At 38.9% G+C, this 18,677-nt stretch overlaps 1 long non-coding RNA gene across 2 annotated transcripts in view; it reads left to right on the forward strand.

Moving 5' to 3' along the window:
* LOC149546554 (uncharacterized) overlaps positions 1-18,677 on the forward strand; it is a 202,107-nt gene that overhangs the window by 29,442 nt on the left and 153,988 nt on the right. The window lies entirely within an intron of this gene.

An 18,677-nucleotide genomic window follows, 5' to 3' on the forward strand; every position in this document is an offset into this window, starting at 1 on the left:
GTACATGATGTGATATGTTGTTATTACTGGTCCATTATGGAGCAAGATGCACATTACTTTGCTAAAAAGTTCTATAAATGGTAGATACATGGCGATGTTTCACGTTCTAGCACAAGATCTTCAAACAATCATTTCTCTATGGTCTTTTTCTCAATGGGCATTTGATCTCATAGGGAAGATTACTCCTCTTTCTTCTAATGGCCACAAGTATATTATACCCACTATTCAGTATTTCACCAAGCGAGGCCATCCCCATGCCTTACATAACTAGTAAAAGATTTCCAAATTCATTCTTAATTATATCATATGCGGCTATGGGGTTCTGCTAGCCATTTTCACTGATGATGGTAGTCCTTTTAAAAATAAAGATGTTGATGACTCCTCTTTCTTCTAATGGCCACAAGTATATTATAACCGCTATTGAGTATTTCACCAAGTGGGCTGAGGCCATCCCTATGCCTTACATAACTAGTAAAAGATTTCCAAATTCATTCTTAATTATATCATATGCTGCTATAGGGTTCTGCTAACCATTTTCATTGATCATGGTAGTCCTTTTTAAAATAAAGATGGTGATGAATTTTGCGAGAAATTCAAAATATTGCATAGATTTCTAGCATGTATTATCCACAATGCAATTGTTAAGATGAAGTGTCAAATAAAAAAAATGGTCAAGATACTTTTGAAGATTGTTAATGATGTTGACTGAGATTAGCACCTCCAACTAAATCCAGCTCTTTGGGCCTATAAAACTAACATTCACATTCCATTGGTGCTACTCCATACTCTCTTGTCTATGGTGTTGAGACCATTCTATATCTTGAGATCGAAATCCCATAATTGAGAGTATCACTGTGGCACATCGTTGATTATGAGAACTACAAAGTTTCCAAATTGTATGAGCTTGAAATGTTAGATGAGCATAGACAAGTTGCCTTGGTCCATTTGCAAGCATACCAAAACCGTCTCAAGTGAAACAATAATAAGAAAGTCCGAGGTTGCCACTTTTAGATAGGAGAATTGGTACTAATGATGAACCAAAAGAACAAAAAGAAGACCGAAGCTGGGAAAGTTTGAACCTAATTGGATGGGACCATACGTAGTTACTACAACATATAGGCTCATAGTTTATCAGTTTGCAACACCAAAGGGAGAACTTGTTAGAAAGTAAAGTCCACCGACACAGTTGAGAGGGGAGGTAAATTGGTTGTGTGCTTAAACAACTTAAATTAAATTTATTTCTGTTCCTAGGTTGGCTTTATTTTAGCAGCTTTAGGAGATTGGGATCTCAGATATGTCATAGACTGCTTGTATGAGGCTTTATGAGAAGGTAACTTGTAGGCTCAAGACTCCAGAGGGCTTTTCTGATCCGATTCAGAGCACCATTGGGGTGAAGCAGGGTTGTCTTCTTTCTCCTACACTGTTTGGTTTGTATATTGATGAGTTGGAGGATTTCCTTTTGAAATCCTCTCAATCAGGAGATGGGTGTTATTTGTATCAGGTCTTGATCTCCATTCTCCTCTGTGCTGACGATGTGGTTCTCTTGGCCTCTTCTCTCGACAGCTTACAAAGACTCCTTGATAGTTTGGCTTCTTTTTGTGTTCAACGGCAGCTCTTGGTCAATTTGTCTAAGACATGGGTTCGGTCTTTAACTGTTTGAAGATCTCTCATCTTCATTTCTTCTTTCAGGGGCAGGAGATTGAGATTGCTCCCTCTTATATGTATCTCGGTGTGAAGTTCTCGGGATTGCGTTTCATTTTGAGACCTGCTATTCAGTCCAGAGTCACTAGGGGTATGGACTTGCTGGAGAGACAATGCTTCAAGCATCATTTTTAGGATATTTCGTCCAAGCTGTCCCTTTTCGACTCTTTGGTTCGTTCGATAGTTCTCTATGGTTCAGTTGTTTGGGGGCCTTCTCTTATTACTTCTGATTGGGCTTCTATTGAGCGGGTTTAGACGTTGTTCTTACGACGTATCATTAGATGTCACAGACTCACCCCTCACAACATTATCTTGGCTGAGTTTGGTGCTCATCCTCTCAAACTTGCCATCATTTTTGACTTGATTTGGTTTCTTCATCGGCTTCGTGGTTTTATGGAGACATGTGTTGACCAACATAGATACTCTCATCTGGCATAATGTTCTTTGATGGAGATTATGAGATTTAGGATGGTATTGTGGTTCGCCCTGCTTATCTCTATTGGCACTGGAATATGCCCTACGGTTTTTTGTAGGCTCATTTAGAGTTGGTTCTCATTGCCTCAAGGTTCAGACTGACCACCATATGGATTGGGCTGATAGGTTATTTCAGTTATGTACTTTGGCAGAGGTTGAGACTAAAATCCACTTCATATTTCGTTCTCCTCTTTACTATGAGACCAGAGGGAGATTTTATTGCCTTTTCAGAGACTGTTCTTTTTCGATGTTCTTCAGCTATATTGATTAGTGGTGTCTTGCACTTTTTCTTCAGGAGGCCACCCATCTTCGTGAGATTACCCTGCAGTCTTTTATTCCTCAGGGGCATATTTCTGATCAGCTCGTTATCGCCTTTTTCTCTCCCTTGTCTCCTCCACAGGGTTTGAAAAGGCCTTCACTACTTATTCCAGATCAGTCAGACATTGTACCAGTCTCTCCAGGCAGCGACAGTCCTATAGCGGTTCTTCATGGCATTCTAAGGTTGGGGATTGTTCACGGGTGTACCTCTCTATTACTGATTTCTTTGTGGCAAGGAAGGACCCTTAGTCCTTACCTTGTCTTCTTTCTTGTTTGTCTCTTTCTTTTGTTTCTTCTTAGTCACCATTTGGTGCTTCTGCTTTGGCCGGCTCTTCTATTTATATGCTCAGCCCCATAAATTGCTTTGGTTTTTCGTGGACATTAATCTTATTATCTTATCTTATCTTATTATCTTATCAAATCCAAATCTTATATCCAATATATGCAACAACCACAAGATAAGAATCATACACATTAGCACAAGATTTGTTAACTAGGGAAACCCTTGATTAGAGGGATAAATTTGATGGGAAAGTTGCCCACAAGATGATGCACTAACATAAAAGTTCCTTTCAAAAGGATGTGACTGTATTACGAGCCAATTTCATACAATCAGTTATGTGAGTGCCTGTTAGGAGTGTTTGAAACCCTGCTAGAAGATTCAAACCCTGTTAGGAGCTGATAGGAAGTTAAAATGTCCAAATTGCTAAGAACTGTTACACAAAATAGATCTCTAGGATAACATATCCAAGGGCGAACTGACCAATACAACAACTTCTTTGCTAATATAGTTTCTTTGAAGTTCTCAATGCATTTCCATAATCATCTTCTACTCTGATCTCATCCAATTCGCATCCTCGACATTAATACATCAATTCCAATTACATAATCACACTATGACACTTCAACTGATGAAAACATCTTTCCTTTATACCTTGTCGTAATAACTAATTGAGTCAATGCTGAGGCTTCCCCAATATACAATGAGTAATATAAGACCTCATCAAGATATTACAATATATGTTACATTAAATTTACATATCCCAAAATAATATAACCAAAAAGTTAGTTGATAGTGAGTAAATCATATGTTATCCTTCAAAAACCTTCAACAAGTGAACCGTAGATTTTTCTACCTCGAACTCATCATCACAAAGATGTCTTCAACCATAATCCAAGCCCGCTTAACTAAATTCCATCTTGCTTAACAGATACAATTCATTTACTAGTAAATTGTTTCCTACAAACTGCATTGTGACTAGTCTTCACATATTCAACTATAACTCATGCAATCCTTTGAATAACTTTTTGCATACATAGATATAGAATTCGGACATATCCACGATCATGACTCTAAGCCCACAAAACATAACTCTTCACTTGCCGACCTCGCTGAAAAAATTTGGCTTTGCAACTTTGATTGTCATAACTATAATACATATATGTTGACATCAATGATAAACCAAGTCATGAAAGCAACACATAAGCAATCAATCTGAATGCCGACCACTGAATCATCTCTCCAAACATGCTAGCAGTCTCTTCCTTTGGAATACCTCAATATTCATGCTAACATAACCATTACTAAAGGTATTGACTAACATACACTTCTATAGGTACCATACATCTTGAAAAAATAGCACAAAAAATGATAAAATAGAAAAAATCATAAAAGAAAAGAAAATGAAAAAAAGAAAAAATTAATTGCCTTGATGAAAACTTGGCAAATAGGCATCTTGGCAACATAAAAAAAGAATAAGAAGAATTGTCCAAAATGGAAAACTTGGAAAACAACGCTTTGGGCAAGTACTATGGTGAAAACTTGGCAAACATGCACCACACATAGTTGTTGCACCAAATCTATCTCAACCCTTTTCGATATTTACTTGTGTTTTATTGACCATATCTCTCACTATGACTCAACCCTAGTGCTGCTATATGGCTTGTAACTGGTTGATATTCCTTATAATTTCCCTTGATGTGACCAGTTTGTACATATCTTGCCCTTGGCCTTTGAATATAGTTTGCACTTTGTTTGGGGGCATATTCCTTTCATTATTTGATTTTGAACTGGGGGGAGTCTCAGAACATGGTTGAATCATGGGATTGCTCGCTTTGTTGGATTGGAGATAACATGTAATATTTTAAAGATCTTGAAAAAATCATAAAATTCCAAATAAGACCTTGAAAAAAATCAATTATGATCATAAAAAGATCCCGTCCCCTCCCCCCCTCACTCCCCCCACCCAAAAAAAGAAAATCCAAAAAGATTCTAAATAAGATTTTAATGTTTTTCAAAAAAAAACAAATACAATCATGAAAAAAGACCAAAGAAATTGCATATAATGTTGAAAAAAATCCCTTAAAAGTATAAAATGTCCTAAAAAATCTTTAACATTGTAAACAATCTTGAAAAACTCCTAAAAATTGCAAGATGTCTTGAAGAAATAAAAATCAAATATCCTTAAAAAACCCTAAAAACTCAAATATTCCTTCAAAAAATTGCAATAAAATTTATGCATAGTCATCTTTCTTTTGCGGCACGACTAACATGCATGTAGAGGTTGATTGGAGATTGGTAAACAATGTGCTGAATTGAAATCATGCTTTCACAAACAATCAGAATCATTTGAACCAACAGTTAGTCTGGTTGAACTTGTTCGATCTTTTTCACATTATATTGTCCTTATCGATCCTTCAATCAACATTGCAATCATCTAAAATAAAAAATGAAGCACAAATCAAGTAGCATAAGGATAAAAATGGTTTTTGCTCACTTGTTTTGGTAAGTATTTATTAAATTATGAGAGTGACCAGGATGGTCCATGATTATTTTGTTTGTCTTTTGTCTATTGGATTTTCTCTTGAAATTTGGGGCATGTATGTGTTGGGTGTCTATGATAAGTTAGTTTTCTTCGTGAATGTGCATATACATTGACTCCTTACATATTATTTTGTTTGTCTTTTGTCTATTGGATGTTCTCTTGAAATTTGGGGCATGTATGTGTTGGGTGTCTATGATAAGTTAGTTTGCTTCGTGAATGTGCATATACATTGACTCCTTACATATTATCTCTACTTTAGGGTGGATAGGTTCATCCCTTGTTTGCATTTTGTTTGTTGTACCCAAAAAATATCTTTATTGCTTTGGCACTTTATGCCATGATGCACCACATTTGTTTTCCATATAAAAAATAATGCTCTTATGATAAGAATACACTTAAGAAAGAAAGTCTCCTTTTTTACTAACATTTCCTCCTCAAATTTCTGTCTTTTGCTAACACTTCTTGAGTTAGCCCTTATAGTAATCTTGGTCTAGTGCTCCGCTATACAAAAATAAGTGCATTCCACATTCATTGTTAATCCAGAAACTATAAAAACATAGTACATGTTCTATCCATCATATTGCATGATAAAATACAAAACATGACATCTATCACATGCTCATAGTGTAAATTAAAGAAGGCGGTGCATCATATAAGCATGATCATATTACAACAAAGTAAAAGTATCCATCTCATGTAAAAGTATTGTAAGCTAGCTACATATCATATATATATTGAAATAGTATGGGAGTACAAAAACCAAGGCGTCTTTATAATTATATACTGAGGCCCATAGGATCAATACAATCTATCATATGTCTATCAAGAATGCCGCTTTGCATAAGGGAGAGTCTCCTATTAGCCTATGCTCTCTCTATTGGCAGTGGGCCAATGTCCCTCGTAGGATTCACACTATTGGCAGTGGGCCAACGGCTCTCGTAGGATTCACAACATGGCTTAACTACTTCCTATGGTTCTATTGGTTGTATCGGGCATTGACAGGTCGATCTTTTGGTGCAACGACAACCTTGACCTTTCTAGCAATTGGTATCAGAGCTTGGGCGTAGGTTTGAATCTCGCAGGCCATGATGAGTGACACTAGGAGGGAGATTGTTGGTAGTGGGCCAATGTACCTCGAAGGATTCACGACATGGTTTAATCACCTCGTGTGTTTCTATAAGACTATTGGTTATATTGGGCATTGACAGGTTGATAATAGAGAGACTACGACAACCTTGGCCTTTCTAACACACTATTCTCATGATCTTTGCTCGGCCTAGAAGAAGTCCTTCTCGTTTGTTGTTTTCTCTGATTTGGCCTAGGTGTCCCCTTCGGTCGTATCACTCCTTTGGTGTCTACTGTCCTCCAAGAGTGTGATCTGCTAGAAGAAACCCTGAAGTATGATGCCCATTATTTTCACTGTACATTTTTCCTGTACATATCCTTGTAGTACCTCATCTCTTCTTGAACATCCTCTAACATCGCTACTACCTTGAGTACACCACCATCTACAACACTATTGATGAAGACTTGTGACTCCTTTGCTGCCCTCTGGACAAAGTTGTATCTTAAGAGGCTATCACTGTGTCCCTCTCTATTATCAACTTATTCAATGTGCTAAGAGTGTTGCTCACTCTGTGTCCTAAGCTACCTGATCTGCACCCTTCTCTACTGCTAACTTGTCTTCAGCATGTCTCTGATGTGCTGCCTTCATAGTCTATTTGTCCATCTAGTAATGCTATCATGTGGAATGTCTTGCACCTCATTGCCTACAACTATATCATGCATCTGAATACTATGTTGCTAGATTTGGACCCTGGAGCTCGAGTTCGGGTCCGGATTCATCCGGGTTTGGATTCAAGCCCGGGTCCGCGATGGGTCCGAGCAGGGTCCGTGTTTTGGCCTGCGGGTCAGGCACGGATGGGAGGACCCGTAGGCCAAAACGCGGACCCTGCCCGGACCCGTCGCGGACCCGGGTGAATCCAAGTGGACCCGCAGCAAGTGGGGCCAAAAAGTGGCCCAAAAATTAAAAATATTCTTTTTAAATTATTTTTTTTGCCAAACCCTAAAGTAAGGCCTATTAGATGCATTTCATTCATCTAATCTCTCGTTTGTTTTGTCATTTTGCTCTCTCATTTTAGTGTGGCCATTTTGCAAGTTTGAAGAGAAGGTTGTAGAGATTGTTTGTGGAGTCTCAAATTGTTTCAGGTATGCATTTGATCCTTCCTTTTGCTTCTTTCATAGTTTGTTTTTAGGTTTTTTTTATGTTTATTGTTCTAAATTTTTATCAAGTTTTGTATAAGTTTTGAAATATTTTTTTAAATTTGTTTTTATAGATTGCAAGAATCCAAGAATGAGTAGTCAGGGTTTAGTGGGTGGGGTGGGATCCCAAAGATTTAAAATTGATAAAGGCTCTCCTTTGTGGAAATATACAACAAGAATTGAGCAATGTGCTGGTGGGGGAGGGTATATATGGAAATGCAATTTTTGCTAAAACCAATATAGAAGCTCCTATTACCGGGTTAAACATCATTTGATAGGTCCACCAGGTCAAGGGATTTCCATGTGTGAGGGGCCCCTAGAGGGAGGTAAAAAAGTGTTGTCGGCTCCTCAAATAGCAGGCATGTTAAAAGAACAAGAAGAGGTTGATAGGTTAGTGTCAAAGGGAAAAAAAGATAAGTCAAAGCAAAAACCACCAACACCACCCTCTCAAACAATCAGTAAACCACATCCCTTCCTACCTACCCCATCTATGGATGAAGATGAAATAGAAACACCCGCATCCCGCAAGAGAGGCCCATTAGATACAACATTTGAAAATGATGAGAGAAATTGCTGACATAAAGATTGGGCGTTGCCTCATTACAAATGGTGTTTCATTCAATCTAGTGAGATCCCCTTATTGGAGAGAGATGGTGAAAGCAATAAATGATGCACCTCATGGTTACCAATCCCCTGGATTTGAAAAGTTGAGAACCACCATATTGCACAAGGAGAGAAAGAATGCAAAAAACCTCCTCAAACCAATAAGAGATTCTTGGATCCAAACGGGGGTGAGCATTGTCTCTGATGGATGGAAAGATTGCAAAAACCGTCTATTAATAAATGTGATTGCTGTTTGCCCCAAGGGGGCAATGTTTTTGAAGGCGGTTGATTGTGAAGGGCAAGTAAAGGATGCAAATTTTATTGCCCAACTTCTCATTGAATCCATAGAGTCTGTGGGAGTTGACAATGTTGTCCAAGTAATAACGGACAATGCTAAAGTTTGTAAGGCTGCAGGTGCTTTGGTAGAAGCACGATATGAGCATATCTTTTGGACACCATGCACTGTCCACACCTTGAACTTGGTGATGAAAACAATGGGCCACCAAATTGAATGGATGAAAAATGTGTATTAGGAGGGTGAGTAGATCCAAATGTTTGTGACGAACCACCATATGTCACAAGCAATTTTCAGAACTTTCTCCCGCTTGGAATAAGTTGAGTAGTGGAGATGAGAAGGATGAGGATGACGATGGTCTAGATATCCGTCCCCGAACCTGAATCGGCAACTTAGTCTGAATATCCTCAAGAACCTATATATCCTCATCATATTGTGGAGCCTCTTTGTCCTCCACTTGCATAGCCATAGCATCTAGACCATCGTCATCCTCATCCATCTCATCTCCACTACTCAACTTATTCCAAGCAGGAGAAAGTTTTGAAAATTACTTGTGACATATGGTGGTTTGTCACAAACATTTGGATCTGCTCACCCTCATACACATTTTTCATCCATTCAATTTGGCTGCCCATTGTTTTCATCACCAAGTTCAAGATGTGGACAGTGCATGGTGTCCAAAAGATATGCTCATATCGTGCTTCTACCAAAGCACCTGCAGTCTTACAAACTTTAGCATTGTCAGCTCCCACAGACTCTATGGATTCAATGAGAAGTTGGGCAACAAAATTTGCATCCTTTACTTGCCCTTTACAATCAACCGCCTTCAAAAACATTGCTCCCTTGGGGCAAACAGCAATCACATTTATTAATGGACGGTTTTTGCAATCTTTCCATCCATCAGAGACAATGCTCACCCCCATTTGGATCCAAGAATCTCTTATTGGTTTGAGGAAGTTTTCTACATTCTTTCTCTCCTTATGCAATATGGTGGTTCTCAACTTTTCATATCCAGGGGATTGGTAACCATGAGGTGCATCATTTATTGCTTTCACCATCTCTCTCCAATAAGGGGATCTCACTAGATTGAATGAAACACCATTTGTAATGAGGCAACGCCCAATCTTTATGTCAGCAATTTCTCTCTTGTCATTTTCAAATGCCGTATCTAATAGGCCTCTCTTGCGGGATGCGGGTGTTTCTATTTCATCTTCATCCATAGATGGGGAAGGTAGGAAGGAATGTGGTTTACTGATTGTTTGAGAGGGTGGTGTTGGTGGTTTTTGCTTTGACTTATCTTTTTTTGCCTTTGACACTAACCTATCAGCCTCTTCTTGTTCTTTTAACATGCCTGCTATTTGAGGAACTGGCAACCCTTTTTTACCTCCCTCTGGGGGCCTCACACATGGAAATCCCTTGACCTGGTGGACCTATCAAATGATGTTTAACCCGGTAATAGGAGCTTCTATATTGATTTTGGCAAAAATTGCATTTCCATATATACCCTCTCCCCACCAGCACATTGCTCAATTCTTGTTGTATACTTCCACAAAGGAGAGCCTATTACAAGGTAATTGGTAAATACTTGCTTATTAATAACAGAGACCGAAAGGTCAATTTATACAAAAGGAAGAGACGATGTTTCCTTAGGAAACGATCGTAAAGAATAGAAACATTCTATTCCAGAGAAAGCAAAAAACGAAAGCAAACTAAAGCTAAAGATATTTACAAGATAACCATTAACTAATAATAGACGTCTTATCTATTATTGTAATACCCTCCCTTAATGGTTAATCTATCTAACACACCAAGCTGTCCTTTGAATTTGACAAACTTATCAGGACCAAGAGGCTTGGTGAGAATATCTGCAGTCTGATCTGAGGTAGGAACATACTGCAGATCTATAGTCCCGTCTTCAACCAGCTGTCGTATGTAATGAAAATGAACATCTACATGCTTGGTTCGTTCATGGAAGACTGAATTCCGTGCTAACTTGATAACGCCTTCGTTATCAACAAATAGAGTAGTCGGTCCTGCTGGTGACATCTGCATATCCCCAAGCATCCGACGAAGCCAGACAGCTTCACATCCTGCCTTAATAGTCCCTCTATATTCAGCCTCTGTAGAAGAGAGAGAAACTGCCTGCTGCTTCTTGCTGGTCCATGTGACTGCACCGGATCCCAAATTGAACACATATCCAGATGTTGACTTTTTATCATCAACAGAGCCTGCCCAATCTGAATCTATGAACCCACTGAGTTTAGGATTAGAACTCCGAGAATACAAAAGTCCACAATCAGAAGTGCCCTTCAGATAACGAAGCACACGCTTTGCTGCCATCCAATGATCAGCCTTAGGAGCTGTCATAAAGCGTGAAATATAGCTGACTGCGAAGCTGATATCAGGCCTAGTAGCAGATAGGTAGATGAGGCTGCCTACTAGTTGCCTATACGTAGTATCATCAACGGAAGGAGAATCAGACTTGGTTGATAACTTGAGACCTTTCTCCATAGGTGTAGATGCAGGTTTGCAATCCTGCATTCGGAATTTGTCTAACAAGGCTTTGGCATATTTGGACTGAGAGATGAATATACCAGAAGACTGTTGCCAAACTTCAACACCTAAGCAATAATGCATGAGCCCAAGGTCAGTCATATCAAAAGACTGGCATAAGTGTTGTTTGATTCCCTGAATCAAAGATGCCGAACTGCCAGTGATGATCAGATCATCCACATAGATAACCAGAAGGATGATGTCACTGTCAGTAGTCTTGATGTACAGATTTGAGTTTGAAGAACTCCTCTTGAAGCCTTGATCATTGAGGTACATATCAATCTTGATGTACCATGCCCGAGGGGCTGCTTCAAACCATAGAGAGCTTTTACCAATCTGAGAACCTGATGGTCTTTACCAGCAACCTTGAAACCAAGAGGCTGCGTCATGTAGACCTCTTCATGGAGATCACCATTCAGGAAAGCACTCTTTACGTCCATCTGATGGACCTTCCAGCCAAACTGTGCTGCCATAGCTAGGACTAATCTGATGGTGCTCATCTTTGCAGTAGGAGCAAAGGTCTCCTCATAATCAATGCCCTGACACTGAGAAAAGCCCTTTGCCACTAAACGAGCTTTGTACTTATCCAAAGTACCATCTGATTTATATTTGATTTTGTAGACCCATTTGCAGCTAATGGGTTTCTTCCCTGGGGGAAGATCAGAAAGGACCCAAGTGTTGTTCTTCAGTAGGCTCTGGTGTTCAGATTGCATGGCCTGTTCCCACTCTGGAATTCCTTTAGCCTCGGAATATGTTTGAGGTTCAAGCACACTGTGAATGTTGGCCATAAGAGCAAAGTTAACAGAATCTATAGTTTTGCTCTTTTTCCGAGTAGTTCTCCCATCAATGAGCTCATCATCATGAAGATCAGCAAGTGTCTTAGCCCACCAGTTAGGCCGGAGAGGAGAATGACCAACAGTAGTACTAGGAGATGCTTGATCAGCAGGATCCTGATCAAAAGAATCTGGATCAAACTCAGGTGAAGCATCTTCAAAACGAGGTGATCCTGCAGGAGAAGCCGGAGGTGGCTGTATAGGTATCACTGGCAGAACTGGAGCTGTAGGAGCTACTGGAGCCCTCCCATCAGGTGGACCTAATGGAAGCCGAACTCCCAAATCATTAACCTGCATAGGCTGGTCTGCTGGATCAGGAACAGGAGAAACATGCATGAATGGTCCTCGCTGCTCATCAAAGACTACATCGCGGCTGTATATGAGACGAGATGTCTCAACATCAATAAGGCGGTAGGCTTTGTGAAGACTGCTATATCCAGCAAGCATTAGTTTCTGACTCTTGGCATCCAACTTGGTGCGTGAAGCATTAGGGATCCAAACAAAAGCAAGAGAGCCAAAAACCTTCTGGTGACTGATTCTGGGCTTGCGACCTGACTAGGCCTCTTCCGGAGTTTTACCTTTGACCGCCACTGTGGGTGACCGGTTCAACAGATAAACTGCAGTGTTAACTGCTTCTGCCCAAAAACGCTTCGGAACATGTCTGTGTTCGAGCATGGAACAAGCCATCTCGGTGATTGTCCTGTTCCGACGTTCAACTACACTGTTTTGTTGTGGCGTGTGAGGTGTGGTGAACTGGCATTGGATGCCATGTGTATCCAAGAAGCTGGAGAAAACATTAGAACAAAATTCCCCCCCATTGTCTGATCTAAGAGTAATAATAGATTTCCCAGACTCTTTTTCAACTAAGGGTTTAAACTTCTAAAATACAATAAATGCATCGAATTTCTTTTTAAGGAAATACACCCACATTTTTCTACTGAAATCATCTACAAACAACAGAAAATACTTGTACCCAAGAACAGAAGGAGTGGCCATAGGGCCGCAGATATCAGCATGAACAAGCTGAAGTACTTGAGAAGCTCGCCAAGAATCGCCACTGGGGAAAGGTGTGCGATGTTGCTTCCCAGCCTGACATGCGTCACAAACTCCAAGGTGTTGGGTTTGAATCTTTGGCAAACCAAGAACAAGCTCATCCCGAGCAAGTTGTGAGAGATAATGCACATTTAAGTGCCCATATCGCTGATGCCAAAGTGAGCTGATGGAAGATCGTCGAGCAGCCATAGCTAAGTCCTGAGAATCACCAGAATCAGTAAGTCTGAAAAGACCATGATCCTCAAGACCAACTGCAATAGTAGACTTAGTCGCCCGATCAGTGATGGTGCACTGATGTGAACTGAAGGTGACTGCCAAGTGTGGAGAATGTCGCAGCAACTGACTGACCGAGAGTAGATTTAGTTCCATCCCTGGAACGTAGTACACATCAAGGAATATGAGCTTCCTCCCAACAGACTGAATTTGAATGTTGCCTTTACCAACAACCGTGTACTCTTCTCCACCACCAAAGATAACAGAATCTGAATAAGGCTGGTAGTTAGTAAACCGGTCTTTGCGGTGAGTGAAATGTCGAGAGGCACCTGAATCAATGTACCAGGCAGATGACTGTACATGATCTGCGGGTCTTTTAGCCATGAAGGCATAAAAGGCAGATTCCACCTGCTCAGTGTGCTCTGCACTGTTCGCTTTGCGTTGCGAACCTGATTGCTTAGACTGGGCAGCTAAGCGTTTCCGACATGCAACCTTCATGTGACCATACTTGTGGCAATAGTTGCATTGAATGTTCTTCTTTTTGGTACCATCGGATGCTGGAGTAGAAGACTTCTGCTGAGATGGTTGCTGAAACTTGCCCTTATCCTTCTGAAAGGATTTCGCAGCAAAGGCTTGCTCAATGGAGGTGGAACTGGAGCTGCTACCGAACTGTTGTTTCCACCGATCTTGCTGAAGTAGCAGGGTGCAGAGATCAATGAACTTTAGATCAACACCAGTAGATGTGATGTTGAGAGTCTCGATAAAATGCTCATAGGAATTTGGTAAACTCCGAAGAGTGATTACCACAATATCCTCTTCCTCCATCTTGCGACCAATGGCAAGTAACTGATCACGGATTTCTTGAATCCGATTCAGGTGTGCCTGGAGCGAGGTGCGCTCATCCATGACAATAGAAAACAGAGTGTTTTTCAGAAAGAAGGCTCTGCTCTTGTCGTAAGTCTCATGAAGACCTTTTAGATGTGTCCAGATTTCGGCCGCTGTCTTGCCGGATGGAATCTGAGAAAGCTGGTCATTAGCTACGGAGAGTTTGAGAAGCATTACTGCCTCTCGATTGTTCAGATCCCATGTATCTTGATCAGGACCCGGAGAAGTCGGATGCTGCTTAACACCCAGAACAAGTTGATCGGTGTTTCGATATTCGAAGATTGCGATGATGCGCTGCTTCTAGGTTCCATAATTGTGACCATTGAATTTGGAATTATGCTCGAGCAGAATATTTGTCAAAGATGCCATGGCACGTTTTTCAATGAAAAATTGTGAAAATCTGTGAAGGCACGTTCTTCGAGGCAAAAATACGGAAGACCTAGAAGAATCAGAGAATGACCCAAAAGAGAGCTCGAAAAACCCAGAAGGAATCTGTTGTCATTTTCTGAATCTGTTGGCTCGAAAATCGAGGCACAAAAATCGAGGCACCTAGAAAAAACAAACAACCCAGTTGAGCTCTCGAAAAACCCACCAAGAATCTGCAAACAAAAATTTTTTTGGACATCAAAAATTAGGGTTTCGAAAAAAAACGGCCCTAGCTGAAAAAAGCTTCAAAAAACTTCAGATTTCTTGATGAAAAATGGTCGAATCTGCTTCCCAGAGCATGATGACAGACTGAGACGGCTAAGAGCATGAAGATTTGATACAGAAACATGCAGATTTTCACCCCAAAAACGTGAGTCTTCAAAAAATGGCCACGATTTCCACGCGATTTGCAGACCCGTAATTCGGGAATTTCTCCAAGCAGAAAAACCCTAAGTGGGTTTTGGAGAAATTAGCTGAAATAATTTTGGAAAAATTTAAACAAATAATTTCAAGAAGAAATTATAAATTTTTTCGAAAAAATTTAAGTATTTAGCTCTGATACCATATTACAAGGTAATTGGTAAATACTTGCTTATTAATAACAGAGACCGAAAGGTCAATTTATACAAAAGGAAGAGATGATGTTTCCTTAGGAAACGATCGTAAAGAATAGAAACATTCTATTCCAGAGAAAGCAAAAAACGAAAGCAAACTAAAGCTAAAGATATTTAGAAGATAACCATTAACTAATAATAGACGTCTTATCTATTATTGTAATAGAGCCTTTATCAATTTTAAATCTTTGGGATCCCACCCCACCCACTAAACCCTGACTACTCATTCTTGGATTCTTGCAATCTATAAAAACAAATTAAAAAAAATATTTCAAAACTTATACAAAACTTGATAAAAATTTAGAACAATAAATTAAAAAAAATAAATAAAAACAAACTATGACAGAAGCAAAAGGAAGGATCAAATGCATACTTGGAACACTCATCACTGATTATTTGAAGGATTTGAGACTCCACAAACAATCTCTACAACCTTCTCTTCAAACTTGCAAAATGGCCACACCAAAATGAGAGAGCAAAATGACAAAACAAATGAGAGATTAGATGAATGAAATGCATCTAATAGGCCCTACTTTAGGGTTTGGCAAAAAAAACAATAAAAAAAACATATTTTTAATGTTTTTTGGGCCACTTTTTGGGTCCACCTGCCGTGGGTCCGTCCGGATTCACCCAGGTCCGCGACGGGTCCGGGTAGGGTCCTCGTTTTGGCTTGCGTGTCCTCTTGGGTGGACCCGCGGGCCAAAACACGGACCCTGCCCGCACCCGGGCTCGAATTCGGACCCGGATGAATTTGGACCCGGACCCGAGCTCCAAGGTCCAAATCTGGCAACATAGGCAAATGTTCTGTTAGCTATTGCATCCTTAATAGTTGCTAAAGGTAATTTAGAGGGATCACTATATCTTTGGGACAAGGGTGAATAAAACTTATCAAACCATGCAAAGAACTTAAAGAAATGATCAACACAATAGGATTTTAAAGCTTCAATAAAAAATTCTTTCCCCACCCATGGATTTGGCATCTTTTAAATTAATAGCATCCTATTTCATTGATGAGACTACTCCTTGTTGGTTCTTTTCGGATCTGCTGCAAATGTACTAAGCACTGCCATTTGTTGGTATGTGTGTTCCAAATGCAACATCCTCTTTTATATATATATATATATATAGAGAGAGAGAGAGAGAGAGAGAGAGAGAGAGAGAGAGAGAGATAATTAATAGTTATAACAAATTTAATCATACACGCACACATATATAATATTAATTTTTCTCACATAATAATGACCTTATATCTCAATATAAAGAATACAAATAAATATAAATTATATCTCATATATAAGTATATATAAGTTTATCTGACTGAAGCTATCAAACATCAACAATCCCTCTTAGCTTAGAAGGATAAACACATAAGAAAAAATATAACTTCAACGTAATATTACAAATATTTTTTTTGAGGATATCTCATTTGATATCGCATCCGATATCATGAGTATTGGTCTTCCGAAATATCAACATATAATATTCACTGAGTACCCAAATAAGGTTTGTTATCACATCTGATATCAAGAGTATTGGCCTCCCAAAATGTCAATGACATTCACCAAGTACTCAAAAAGTTTTGATATCACATCTGATATAAAGAGTATTGGCCTCATAGAATATGATTGATATTCACCAAGTTTTCAAAAGGTTTTGATATCACATTTGATATCAAGAATATTTGCCTCCTAAAATGTCAATGATATTCACCATGTACTCAAAAAGGTTTTGATATCACATCTGATATCAAGAGTATTGGTCTCCCAGAATATCAATGATATTCACCAAGTGCACTTTGGGTAACGACCTTCTAGAATGTTGAGATGCAAGACATTCACCATATACTCAATTAGTTTGATCTCATAATAAAAGTTATTGTAATATCGTCACCTTATAGTAACTTCTGCAAATACAAGTGACATCATTTGGAAGTTGTCACTTCCTCATGATGTACACAGGGGGTAGGCCAATTAAATCACAGTCACGAGATATATTCATAAATTACTGTCCTCTTAACTGCCCCAATTTACTGGAGAATCCGTCTCAACATGGTTTACTCTCTCTAAATCAATATGATCGAGATTATCGAAGGTTGACTAGATCATATCCTCTATTTGCTCCCACTCTTTCAAGGTTGCCTCTAACAAAATGTCAGGCTCCCTCTGAATCTCAATCTCCCTCTTCCTACAATAACATTCTCGGTGGAAGATCAAGGCAAATAATTCTTATAGAATACAAGTTAGGGAGAGCCTACAATGATTAGATACATAAAATCCTCAATAAATTTGCATCATAATATAAGATCATTTCAATAAAATATAGATAAATATCTAATTAAATATATACTTTGAACATATATGCATATATTCAATTTTATAGATATATACTTCAATCTATATTTTAATATACATCTTATTGTATATAACTGTTTTCCGTACTGATAAAGCTATGTAGTGCACCCAACCTCGAGTTTTTTCCAGTGAGCAGAGTACACCAAAAAAGGCGAGTTCCCATATTCAATTTTCTAGATATATACTTCAATCTATATTTTAACTTACATCTTATTGTATATATAATGACACTTTATATTTATATAAATAAAGCCTCATATATTTATATACATAATCTCACTAATGTAAAGGAACCGTATTACCTTAGTTTACCTTTGTCTGGCTTGATGCTTATACCCTTGAAGCTTCCTTCTTTTATGTTAAGTCTTTACTTGTATTACATGGATGCCATGTCTGCTCTTGCCCGTAATAAGTGTTGTTATTAGGCACAAAACCAACCTCCTCCATAATCTTCATAGCTCCTACAGCCTCATTGAATCTACCAACCATCATTACACACCGATGAACAACATAAAATCTAGACACTGATGAACAACATCAAATCTTTCCTTGCTAAATTTTCCATTGCCATTCTCAAGTTTCTAATACTCTATAAACCAAATCAACATTAGGACTACCAGACAATGAGAACTGGTGCAAAATCATACCACAGACTAGGCTGGAAGGCCTATTTTTATCACTAGCCAGAACAAACAAAGCCACAACATCCTCCCAAAGATTTTTCTTCCACATCTTGTAGCCTTCATTTGTCATTTCTTGTACAATACTCTGAAAAAACATTAGTCCAAAATTGATCAATGCATGACTTCTACCGTAAAAGTGCTAACAGTGTGACTGAAATCGGTTTGAGTGGATGCCTAGTTGAAAACAACAAAAACAAAATTAAATGCGATTTTTGATTGATGAACAACAAATGCTTATCTACATTGAGTGATTGAAATATGAGTAAAGCCCCCTTTGGGTCGACAACTCTTCTTGTCCATTGCTTCATTTCAAAAGGATACTATGTTTTGCCTTTAAGAATATGACGTTGAGCCCCTTCCAAATTTGTTTCACGGAAGCACCATTTACTCCCAAGTCAATGATTTGATGACAAGAGTCATAGAAGAAATTTCCCAAAAGTAAGCATTTGTCCATTTTCGAAGACATTAATATCTCTAGTCATCATATTGTAATGATGCAATTTTACAGGCTCTGTTCCATATCATTTGCAAAATTATCCCTTGTTGACAGAAATCTCATACCATTCAAGGCATATCAAATGGCAAGAT

Source organism: Cupressus sempervirens, chromosome 7 (assembly GCF_028749045.1).
Source record: "Cupressus sempervirens isolate cs-2001-9-10 chromosome 7, ASM2874904v1, whole genome shotgun sequence".
Classification (NCBI taxonomy): domain Eukaryota; kingdom Viridiplantae; phylum Streptophyta; class Pinopsida; order Cupressales; family Cupressaceae; genus Cupressus; species Cupressus sempervirens.